Genomic DNA, 13,420 nt, shown 5'->3' on the forward strand with positions numbered 1-13,420 from the left:
AAAAATACTTGTTGGAAATGGGCCTGTTGTCATCAAAAACTTGGCAATAAAAGCTAAAAAGAAAGTCAGACTTAGTTTGTTTTCTTCTGGACGCCACAATACATTAGATTATTTTATTTTGTTTGGTGTGGCTAATATAAAGCCGTACATTGATAAAAAACCCTAAATGTACACTTTCAATTATAACCAACAATGTATGATCTAACCTCTGTTTTCTAATTTTGAGTAACTGATAGAATTGAATATCAATCAATCAATGTTTATTTATATAGCCCTAAATTAAAAGTGTCTCAAAGGGCTGCAATATTAACAAATAATACCTTTGCAGCCAAATGGGTTGGTCTGTTGGTAAGGTGATCAGCCACTTAAGCCTGTTGAAGCCTCTTTGGCCAAAAACTTCAGGGACGGTGCACTCTCTAAAAAACGTATCTGCTTTTGGAAATATTTATTTTCCCAAAAATCCAAATACGGCATAATGCGCTCTACCAAAAAGTTACATTTGTTCCATACAATAAAGTCACAGTAGTTTGCTGGTAGGACATGTAGCTGTGTCTGTACTTGGAACTAATAACAATGGTTCCTGTCTAGTTTCACCTCTTTGCCATCCCTCACCAAGGAAAAGCCTTTTTCACCTGCAAAAGTTTAGATATTCTCCTTATATTTGTGACAGTGTGAACACTAAAACAAGAGAACGCATACTACATGAATGACCAGTGCACAAACAGGCTGTTACTATGAGTACTGAATACATTTATATTTCATCCATCCATCCATCTTCTTCTGCTTATCCGAGGTCGGGTCGCGGGGGCAACAGCCTAAGCAGGGAAACCCAGACTTCCCTTTCCCTAGCCACTTCGTCTAGCTCTTCCCGGGGGATCCCGAGGCGTTCCAAGGCCAGCCGAGAGACATAGTCTTCCCAACGTGCCCTGGGTCTTCCCCGTGGCCTCCTACCGATTGGACGTGCCCTAAACACCTCCCTAGGGAGGCGTTCGGGTGGCATCCTGACCAGACGCTCGAACCACCTCATCTGGCTCCTCTCGATGTGGAGGAGCAGCGGCTTTACTTTGAGTTCCTCCTGGATGGCAGAGCTTCTCACCCTATCTCTAAGGGAGAGACCCGCCACATGGCGGAGGAAACTCATTTGGGCCGCTTGTACCCGTGATCTTATCCTTTCGGTCATGACCCAAAGCTCATGACCATAGGTGAGGGTGGGAACGTAGATCGACCGGTAAATTGAGAGCTTTGCCTTCCGGCTCAGCTCCTTCTTCACCACAACGGATCGGTACAACATCGGCATTATTGAAGACGCCACACCGATCCGCCTGTCGACCTCACGATCCACTCTTCCCTCACTCGTGAACAAGACTCCTAGGTACTCGAACTCCTCCACTTGGGGCAGGGTCTCCTCCCCAACCCGGATATGGCCCCCCACCCTTTTCCGAGAGAGAACCATGGACTCGGACTTGGAGGTGCTGATTCTCATTCCGGTCGCTTCACACTCGGCTGCAAACCGATCCAGTGAGAGCGTAAGATCCCGGTCAGATGAAGCCATCAGGACCACATCATCTTCAAAAAGCAGAGACCTAATCCTGCGGTCACCAAACCGGAACCCCTCAACGCCTTGACTGTGCCTAGAAATTCTGTCCATAAAAGTTATGAACAGAATGGGTGACAAAGGACAGCCTTGGCGGAGTCCAACCCTCACTGGAAATGTGTTCGACTTACTGCCGGCAATGCGGACCAAGCTCTGGCACTGATCGTACAGGGAGCGGACCGCCACAATAAGACAGTCCGATACCCCATACTCTCTGAGCACTCCCCACAGGACTTCCCGAGGGACACGGTCGAATGCCTTCTCCAAGTCCACAAAGCACATGTAGACTGGTTGGGCAAACTCCCATGCACCCTCAAGAACCCTGCCGAGAGTATAGAGCTGGTCCACAGTTCCACGACCAGGACGAAAACCACACTGTTCCTCCTGAATCCGAGGTTGGACTATCCGGCGTAGCCTCCTCTCCAGTACACCTGAATAAACCTTACCGGGAAGGCTGAGGAGTGTGATCCCATTTATATTCAGTTTGGTTTTCTGAAATCAGCTTGTATTCCCCGATCTTATATGTTAACCACTTAAATAACAGACATGTGAACGACTTTTGCTTGAATTATGCATGGTTCTGTGAAAGTTTGTTTTCAATCATTACCTTGATTTCACATACCCCAGTACCATGACATTTGCAATTGATGATCCCATCTGGTGAGGCTCCCATGAACAGCCATTTAGACTTCAACCACAGACCACTGACAGCCACTGAAAAGCTATCATGTTCAGCTCTCATTGACATGTTTTAGTCTCTGCCTGCTTGTGCCTCATCCTCACATCCATACCTGGGTTAAAAGAATGCAATGGACCCCTGAATCAATCATGTCATAATGTAACACACACAGTAAATTCCCACTATTTGATTTGAGGGAAGAACAACACAACATTTTTACACAATATGACATTAGCGACGGATATATCTCATTACAGTACCAGACCTTGTTGCTGTTGTTGAGAATCTATTAGCCTCGGGGGAACAAATTGCCTTGATTAGGCTCTTGGCTGGCTTTTCAGCATGAATGTGTAGAACTTACATCAATTTGGATGCGGTAATTCTACCAGCTCTTTGTCAAAACCAAATTTTGGAACCTGGCTGTTTTCTGGTCTCCCGCTCTACTGCAGTTATATGGTCTTGGGTCAGTTCTGGATATTGGAAGGTCTCACATAGCTGTTCAAGGTCATCAGGGGAATGACTGGCGGTTCTTTCAGATCAGAAGGAGAGAATTGGCTTTGGCAGAGCATCTGTTGTAGATTTGGGGATACATTTATTGTAGTAAGGGTCTGTCAGCATATACAATACAGGCCAAACGTTTGGACACACTTCATTAAATTTGTTTTCTTTATTTTCATGACTTGTAGATTGTCACTGAAGGCATCAAAACTATGAATGAACACATGTGGAGCTACATACTTGACAAAACAATGTGAAATAACTGAAAACATGCATGGGCAATTTAAGGCCGCATGCGGCCCGTTAAACTTTTCAATCTTGCCCGCTGGACATTCCCAAATATTTTTTTTCAATCTTTAAGATGCAAAGTGTAGTTGCCATTATGAAGTGCAATGATGTTTTCTAATCTTCAACTATATTAAGTCTTTCAATGCTTGGAATCTGCATGATAGTTACTATGGTCATCTAATTAGTTACTATAATCATCTAATTAGTTAATACGATAATCTATTAGTTACTAATTGGGGCGGCATAGCTCGGTTGGTAGAGCGGCTGTGCTGGCAACTTGAGGTTTGCAGGTTCGACTCCCGCTTCCGTCATCCTAGTCGCTGTCGTTGTGTCCTTGGGCAAGACACTTTACCCACCGGCTCCCAGTGCCACCCACACTGGTTTAAATCAATCAATCAATCAATGTTTACTTATATAGCCCTAAATCACAAGTGTCTCAAAGGGCTGCACAAACCACTACGACATCCTCGGTAGGCCCACATAAGGGCAAGGAAAACTCACACCCAGTGGGACATCGGTAACAATAATGACTATGAGAACCTTGGAGAGGAGGAAAGCAATGGATGTCGAGCGGGTCTAACATGATACTGTGAAAGTTCAATCCATAATGGATCCAACACAGTCGCAAGAGTCCAGTCCAAAGTGGATCCAACACAGCAGCGAGAGTCCCGTTCACAGCGGAGCCAGCAGGAAAACATCCCAAGCGGAGGCGGATCAGCAGCGCAGAGATGTCCCCAACCGATACACAGGCAAGCAGTACATGGCCACCGGATCGGACTGGACCCCCTCCACAAGGTAGAGTGGGACATAGAAGAAAAAGAAAAGAAACGGCAGATCAACTGGTCTAAAAAGGGAGTCTATTTAAAGGCTAGAGTATACAAATGAGTTTTAAGGTGAGACTTAAATGCTTCTACTGAGGTGGCATCTCGAACTGTTAATGTAACTTAGATATTGGGTTTCACTATGTAAAGCGCTTTGAGTCACTAGAGAAAAGCGCTATATAAACATAATTCACTTCACTTCACTACTATGGTCATCTAATTAGTTACTACAGTAATCTATTAGTTACTATGGTCATCTAATTAGTTAATCAAATTAGTCTGCCAGCTCAGGTGAGGCACCAAGCAGTGTGTCATAGAGTTTTTAGCATTCATTCATCCATCAATTTTCTACCGCTTGTCCCTATTGTGAGGTTTTGTATTAATGTTGCTAAAAATAGATGTGAAGTGAATTATATTTATATAGCGCTTTTCTCTAGTGACTCAAAGCGCTTTACATAGTGAAACCCAATATCTAAATTACATTTAAACCAGTGTGGGTGGCACTGGGAGCAGGTGGGTAAAGTGTCTTGCCCAAGGACACAGCGGCAGTGACTAGGATGGCGGAAGCGGGAATTGAACCTGCAACCCTCCAGTTGCTGGCACGGCCACTCTACCAACCGAGCTAAACCGCCCCCAGACACATTTTCCTCTCTAAATTGGGCCCCCGAGTCAAAATAATTGCCCAGGCCTGTTTTATATTCTAGTTTCTTCAAAATAGCCACCCGCTTGCACTGTTGCAAAAGGGTGCAAAACACTGTCACTGTTTTGCAAACTCTATGAGCTTGAAGTACACCTGTGAAGTAAGGCTGGGCGATATATCGATATAAACGATATATCGCAAGTTTGTGTCAGTGCGATATAGAAAATGACTATATCGTAATATTCGATTATAACATACGTCACATACTCTCGCGCGTCAAGCGTCATACGCTCTCGCCGATCAGAGAGGTAGCAGCATGGGTAACGTTAGCTGAGGCAGGTCCAGCTTGTGACAATACAAGAGAGAGATGGTGCGAAACTGATCAAAAATGGGGGAAGAACAATGAATGCTCAAAATAAAGAGCAGGGGATCCATCATCTGGCGGTGGTTTGGCTTCAAGTGGGAAGATATTCAGCAGACATTGAGCAAAGCATGCAGCAGAAGTGTTACTACAAAAGGTAGCAGCACTACTAATTTGTTCTTTCATTTAAAAAGTCACCCCTGAGAGAATGAAGAGTATTTAATAAATACAGTTTTGGTCAATTGACTTAGTTGTGATTTCCCTCTGCATGAAAGTTTAAAAGTAGCATATATTAATGCAGTATGAAGAAGAATGTTTGAATGTAGACACATAGAATCCTCATACTGCTGTGATTATATGCATCAAGTGTTCATTCAAGGCCAAGGAAAAATATCGTAATATATATCGTATATCGCAATATGGCATAAAAATATTGCGATATCAATAAAAGCCAGTATCGCCCAGCCCTACTGTGAAGTGAAAACCATTTCAGGTGACTACCTCTTAAAGCTCATGGAGAGAATGCCAAGAGTGTGCAAAGCAGTAATCAGAGCAAAAGGTTGCTATTTTGAAGAAACTAGAATACAAAACATGTTTTCAGTTATTTCACCATTTTGTTAAGTATATTACTCCACATGTGTTCATTCATAGTTTTGATGCATTCAGTGACAATCTACAATGTAAATAGTCATGAAAAAAAAAAAAAAACGCATTGAATGAGAACCTTGTTATATTGTTTAATGCAGGGGTGGGCATTACGTCGATCGCGATCGACTGGTCGATCTCGGAGGGTGTGTCAGTCGATCTCAAGCCAGGCATTAAAAAATAGACATAAAAATGAGCAATCATCAATCATACCAAGACTTCACTTTCGTCAGTTGTTTGACATTCTCGGCACCCGAGGATCTTGTGAGATGACGCTGGCTGCTGCGAGCTCATATTTAGGAAAAAAATCACTAACAGGGCGGACGCAGAGAAACACATTTTATTTCTAGAGACTCCGTACCTACTGTCAAAACTCTAAAGACCGACTGCACAGTTCCTGTCTTCACCATAAAAGACCTGTTTCATCCTGCCTGTGCTAACAAAATAAGAGTCTCAGAAAGCTAGCGTGCACAAGCTAGCAAGCTACGGAGTTTGATGCCAATGTATTTCTCCTCCGCCCTCAGCGACCGCTTTCTCACTTGCTTGCCCACCCGCACACTCACTGACGTCACTCACCTGCTGCCAGACATTAAAGGGCCACACACATATGCTACTCTCATAACAAAGTGTTTAAAAACGAGTATGCAAGTTGGACAAATGAGATGCCAAATCCAACCACTTTCATGTGGTATTGGACAGAAAGGAGGACTTTTTTTTTTCCTCCATTTGAAAATGCGGACGTTATCAGCACCACTGTCTAATTCCAATCAATGCAAGTCATCAGAATCAAATACACCAACTTATATTCTTGTCTTCATGAAAGAAAGGAATCTATGTGTGTTAAACATGCTTGTATTATCATTAAACACCATTAACTTGTTAACAAAAATGTCTCTTTCATAAATAAATAAATATAAATTATAAATAGGAATGAGGTAGATCTCCTCGACTTGGTCAATTAAAAAGTAGCTCACCTGCAGAAAAAGTGTGAGCGCCCCTGGTTTAATGCATCCTCCAGCCGGTCTCCCCCACCCTCTGCCTAGTCCGTCACTACGATTGTCCCACATCACCTTAGATTTCATCACAGGCCTTCTAGTTTCCAAGGGCAACTCAAACATACTCAATGTAGTCGACTGGTTTTCTAAGATGGCTCACTTCATTCCCCTGTCCAAACTACCAACTTCCCTAGAGACTGTACAACTTCTGGTCAGGCACGTTTTTCATCTACACCATGGGTGTCAAACTCTGGCCCGCCGTGTAATTTAATTTGGCCCTTGAGGCAATATCAATTTAGCATTAGAGCTGGCCCGCCGGTGTTATACAGCGTCGGTGCCGCTGTAACACCACATTCACCACTAATACTCATACTTGCCAACCCTCCTAGTTTTCCCGGTAGACTCCCGAAGTTCAATGCCCCTCCCGAAAATCTCCCGAGGCAACTATTCTCCCGAATTTCTACCGATATCCTCCTGGACAACTATAATGGGGGCGTGCATTTAAGGCACTGCCTTTAGCGTTCTCTACAACCTGTCGTCACGTTCGCTTTTCCTCCATACTAACAGCGTGTCACATAATATTTGTGGCTTTTACACACACACATAAGTGAATGCAAGGCATACTTGGTCAACAGCCATACGGGTCACACTGAGGATGGCCGTATAAAGAACTTTAGCACTGTTACAAATATGCTCCACACTGTGAACCCACACCAAACAAGAATGCCAAACACATTTCAGGTGAACATCCGCACCGTAACACAACAAAAGAAATAACCACAAACCCTTGCAGCACTAACTCTTCCTGGAAACTTCCAGCAAACTGACCAATAATTAACATTTTATTCATGCATTTTCTCTTGCTACTTCAAGGCTTGAATGTTTGGTCCATTCATTATTATTATTTTATTTGGAAAAAAATTGATATTTACCTCAGAAGATTGTAAATAGAAAAAAAGGCCTTACATTTTTGTAAACATTTTATTTGATATGCCATTGATATTTTTTTAAATTATTATTATTATTATTATTATTTGAAACTAGATTTTGCATGTCACTTAAGTCATATAAGCCTTGCTTGTTCAATATTTAATGCAAAACGTGTTTGGGTCCCTATTAAAAGGTTAATTTGTTCAACCTTGGCCCGCGGCTTTGTTCCGTTTAAAATTTTGGCCCACTTTGTATTTGAGTTTGACACCCCTGATCTACATGGTATTCCTCAGAACCTGGCCTTGAACAGTGGGCCCCAATTCGCATCCCAAGAGTGGAAAGCTTTTTGCAAGGCGTTAGTAGGCACACTTTTTATCTGGTTATCATCCCTCGACCAACAGTCAGACAGTGCGAGCTAACAAAGGACCTAGAGGCCGCTGGGAACCATAAACTGGCAGATGGCCTCAGGATATCAACCTGGACAATAGGTATGACAGTCGTCTAGGGACTTACCATTGGCTTGCTTCTCCAGGAAGCTTTCTCCCGGGTTTGTGAGGGACTTCAAGATCACCCGGATCATCAGCCTAGCCCAGCTGCCTCTATCCATGAAGCGAGATTAGGTGATCCGCTTCTCCAATCTCAAGCCAGTTTCCACCAGTCCGCTGTGCCCTCCGCACATTGGTGGTCAGCCAGCATGAAGACCATCTTACACTCCAGAAGGCGGGGCAGACTTATTCAATATCAGGTCGACTGGTAGGACTACGGTGCTGAAGAATGCTCATGGGTCTGGAGCTCCTATATTCTCAATTAATTCCTTCTGTGTGACTTCCACTCTCTCCATCCTGAGAAACCAGGTAGGCCACCATATAGAGAGGGTGTGGGGGATGTACTGTCATGATCTGACAGCTCAACTGCCGCCTCGTCTTCTTTTTGTTGCAGTTCCTGGTTTCAGGGTCACATGCGCGCACACCTAATACTAATTTTTGTCCTGGCTGCTTAAGCTTTCCAGTACACTCGGCAGCAGTAGATTCCTGATGATTCACCCTTCAAATAGGGTTGCCACCTTTCAGAACTGGAAATAGGAACACGGCGGCATGGCAAATAGGACGGTTTGGCTCCCAAAAACCCTGAAATGCATAAAAACGTGTACCTTCTATATTAAAAACTAAATGCTTCGATTTAATTGACATTATTTCACACGTCATATTAGCCTCTAGGATTTGGCCCCTGGGATCAGTTGGTAGTCTGTAAGAAAGACAAAGTCAAGAAAGCGTTTAGTTATACTTAAAGTTTAAAGTGCTTTATTAGCAATGGACATCTCTACAGTGCTGTAAATTAAACAAAGATTTGCAGTTTAACACCCAAAAAACTAAATGAAACACTTGAACTAGTGTTTAGATGTTTAGATTAATTATTACGTCCATGTATCGTAACAAGCCTGAACTTAAACATATAGGCCTGGCCTACTGTATTCCAGAGGTGGTACCAAGTCATTGTTTTGCAAGTCTCAAGTCCTTGCCCTCGAGTTTCCAGTCAGGTCCGAAGTCAAAACAGGCAAGTCCCGAGTCAAGTCCAAAGTCAAGACTGGAAAGTCTCAAGTCAAGTCCCAAGTCCTGCATTTTGAGTTTCAAGTCATTTTAAGTCCTTTTAACCACAGACTGATATATTTACACAGATTGTGTATGCTTTTAAAACGCTGTATGTATTTATTATTTTGAAAAATGGTGCTGACATTGCACTTCATAATAGCACTATTAACCAGTTATTTTAATCATTTAACTCATTCCCTTACATAATAAACACATTTGAAAAAACAAGTGCAACTGTACTTATTTGCACAAAAGTGTTAATATTGTATTTCCAAGGCATATTGCATTGTAACTAGTTCATCAGCAGTTTCTATCCTGTTGTTACCTTATCTCATTGATCTCATCTCATACTGTATGTGTGTTGATGTGTGCGTACACATGAAAAACATAACAAATACATGAACATAACAATGAACAGTTTTACTTTTTAGATTTCACGGCCTTATGGAATACGTACACATATTCTTAATATAGTATACATTTTAAATGACCTTTATTTGACTATGTTTGTCATTTTATAGGTGGGTAAAATATGCGGTGTTCCTGACCACCATCTAACGTTACGTTACTGTGTGTGATACATTCACTAACGTAACATTATGTGTAGGTACCTCATGCAACCCTGCTTAAAAAAAATAACTTGACGAAAAGTATGAATAAGGTAACGAACTGCAGTGGACGCAACCGATTGTCGTGTTTGCAATGACGTTATAACCATAGACATCTTAAGCAGATGCAGCATTGGATGCTGTGACGTGAGCAATTTGGCCGCCATCTTGAAGTGGTGATGAGGAGCTGGTGAGCAGCATAAACAGACAGTTGACAGGTAGAAAACAAAGATGCTGGGCTGGTGTTCAGCGTTTTCCTGCTCAAATGAGCGGACTGTTAAAAATAGGAATCGGGGGATTACTTTTCACAAGTAAGATTTAACATTAACATACTATTGGTAGCGCACACACTGTCATCGCACACTATGGAAGATACGGAGCGCTCCTGAATAACTTTTTAATCGTTGGGTTTTGGGGAAAGTAGCAAGTCATGTCAAGTCAAAAGGCTCAAGTCCAAGTCAAGTCACAAGTCATTGATGTTAAAGTCCAAGTCGAGTTGCAAGTCTTTTTTCATTTTGTCAAGTCGAGTCTAAAGTCATCAAATTCATGACTCGGGTCTGACTCGAGTCCAAGTCATGTGACTCGAGTCCACACCTCTGCTGTATTCTATACATATAGAGTGCTGTAAATTAAACAAAGCCTGTCTGGAGACACCTTTACTGAAAGAGGACAATATTTAAATGAAATGTAAGTATATAAAGTGCTATAAATGTAATGATACTTTTACTTCAAGAGGAAATAAATGAAACACTTGTGTGTATACATGTTAAAGGCTGAATAGACTGAACTTGAGCATATACTGTAATAAATGCATATCAAGTGTTGTAACAAAGCCTGTCAGGGGACACTTAAATACAACTACAATAAAATGAAACCCTTTTTTTGTGTGAACCCAAATGAAAAGATGAAGACAAAAAAAAGGAAAAAAAGTGCATATTTTTGGAAATGTTTTCATTTTTGCGGTTGAGGACGCGGTAGAGTGTCTGCTGTAGACATTTTTTTTTTAAAAAGCTCGGTGCATCTTAACTAGGGATCCACCATGACAGATAGCGCAGAGGGGCGGGGCTGCGTGCAGACAGACAGAGGGGCGGGGCTGTGTGCTGCTTGCAGGCAGACTGAGTCAGACAGGATTTGACACAGGAGAGCAGCGGTATCATGTACAGCAGGGGTGCCCACAATTTTTCTGCAGGCGAGCTACTTTTCAATTGACCAACTCGAGGGGATCTACCTCATTTATATATATCATTTATATTTATTTATTTATTTATGAAAGAGACATTTTTGTAAACAAGTTAATTGTGTTTAATGATAATACAAGCATGTGTAACACATATAGATGTCTTTCTTTCACGAAGACAAGAATATAAGTTGGTGTATTACCTGATTCTGATGACTTGCATTGATTGGAATCAGACAGTAATGATGATAACGCCCACATTTTCAAATGGAGGAGAAAAAAAGTTGTCCTTTCTGTACAATACCACATGAAAGTGATTGGTTTTTGGCATCTAATTCATCCAGCTTCCATACACTTTACAAGAAAAACATTGGCGGCAAATTCCGTAGCTTGCTTGATTGACATTCACGGCACCCGAGGGTCTTGTGAGATGACGCTGGCTGCTGCCAGTTCATTATTATGAAAAAATGACAGAGAGGAAGGCGAGAAACACTTTTTATTTCAACAGACTTTCGCGCCGTCCCTTCCGTCAAAACTCTAAAGGCCGACTGCACATTTCCTATCTTCACAATAAAAGCCCTGCTTCAAGCTGCCTGCGCTAACAAAATAAGAGTCTCGGAAAGCTGGCGTGCACAAGTGATGTGCACGCCAGCTTTCTGAGGGATCGCTTGTGCACGCCAGTTTTCCGAGACTCTGTATTTAGTTAGCGCAGGCAGCATGAAGCAGGGCTTTTATTGTGAAGATAGGAAATGTGCAGTCGGCCTTTAGAGTTTTGACGGAAGGTACGGCGCGAGAGTCTGTTGAAATAAAAAGTGTTTCTCGCCTTCCTCTCGGTCATATTTTCATAATAATGATCTTGCAGCAGCCAGCGTCATTTCACAAGACCCTCCGGTACCGTGAATGTCATTTAAGTGACGTCTTGGTGAAGATTGATTATCACTAATTTTTAGGTCTATTTTTTTTAAAAGCCTGGCTGAAGATCAACTGACACACCCCCCGCGGTCGACTGGTAGCTCGCTATCGACGTAATGGGCACCCCTGATGTACAGCCACACTCGGTGGACCGCTTAACTTATATTTGTGTTCATTATTGTTGAATTCAGTGTTCGTGTGTGTGTGACAGACACATGGGACAAATAGGAAAATTAAGAAGAAACTGCACCCTGTATTGGTTCATTACGGGAAGCAACATTTCAGTCCCAATTTCGGGTCGATTCCGTATTTAACGGGGCGGGTGGCAACCCTACCTTCAAGTCGTGTTCATCTCCTCTGCTTTGGCTCCACGTACATTTCTCCTTTCCTGTGGCTTTGTCCCGGCATTGCCATGTAGTTACCTTTCCACACTTTTTGTGCGCATCTTTTGTTATTTTCTGTTATTACTTTTTGAGTGCTCTTTTTTATTATTCCTTTTTATGATTAGCTCTGCCTTGGGCCAAGGGTAAGCTGGACCCTGTCCCAAATGAAGCGCCCTACACAGGTTACATGCCAATTGCAGGACATAAAAGGACAAACACTCTCAAAATGTGCAATTTTAAAAGTTTCCATCCATCCCTTTTCAACCGCTTGTCCCGCAGGGGGTGCTGGAGCCTATCCCAGCTGCCTTCGCGTGGAAGGCTGGGTAAAACCTGGACAAGTCACTACCTCATCACAGGGTCAACACAGATAGACAGACAACATTCAGACTCACATTCACACACTAGGGCCAATTTAGTGTTGCCAATCAACCTATCCCCAGGTGCATGTCTATGGAGGTGGGAGGAAGCCGGAGTAATCGAAGAAAACAAATGACAACAGGTGAGATTCTTAAAATTCTGTGCAGCAGTTAGTGTTTACTGTGTTAAATATGGTAGGCTATAGGCTACGAGGAAATAGCAGCTACACAACAGCTATGCACGCAATATCACACAAGCCAGACATATGTGATAAGTGTCCTTAATTGAACAATGTTGCTAAAACAGCACATTTGTCAATATAAACAAGTATCCAATAATTATAGTTGCATACATACAAAGTTTCCAAGGCAGAAATGTCATAGAAAGTATCTAGTATCAAACGTGTCCTTATCATTCAACTTTTTGTGCCGTGAGCTAAACTTGACAATTGATTATTGAAACTACTGTAGGTGTTACCTCTATATTCTAACTGAAATACAGGATAAGTTCATAATAGACATCTAATAAGAAATAGGCTAGTGATTTGCATACATACCATTGTTCTCTGTTTGACTGATTTCACTTGATCAAACCTTTTCTACAGTAACATTTCACATTACAAAATAATACAATTGTGTGTGAGTCGGTATCGGCATCGGCAAATACTCTAAGCTCCAATGTTGTTATTGAACTGGCAGTGAAAAACGTTAAATCGGGACAATCCTAATGAAAAATACAATACAATGTATGTTAGATTAAAATAGGAAAGTTATTAAATAAAACAAGAAAATTAAAGTGGGGCAGTGTGCTCAGACGGTCGTCCAGAAACTTGAGGGTTCCTGGTATGAATTCAGCTTCGGCCCTCCTAGTCACTGCCTTTATGTCCTTGGACAAGACACGTCAGCCACCATGCTCCCAGGAGGAACTAAAGATGGAAATGCTA

The sequence above is a fragment of the Nerophis ophidion genome, linkage group LG12 (assembly GCF_033978795.1).
Source record: "Nerophis ophidion isolate RoL-2023_Sa linkage group LG12, RoL_Noph_v1.0, whole genome shotgun sequence".
In the NCBI taxonomy this organism is placed as follows: Eukaryota; Metazoa; Chordata; class Actinopteri; order Syngnathiformes; family Syngnathidae; genus Nerophis; species Nerophis ophidion.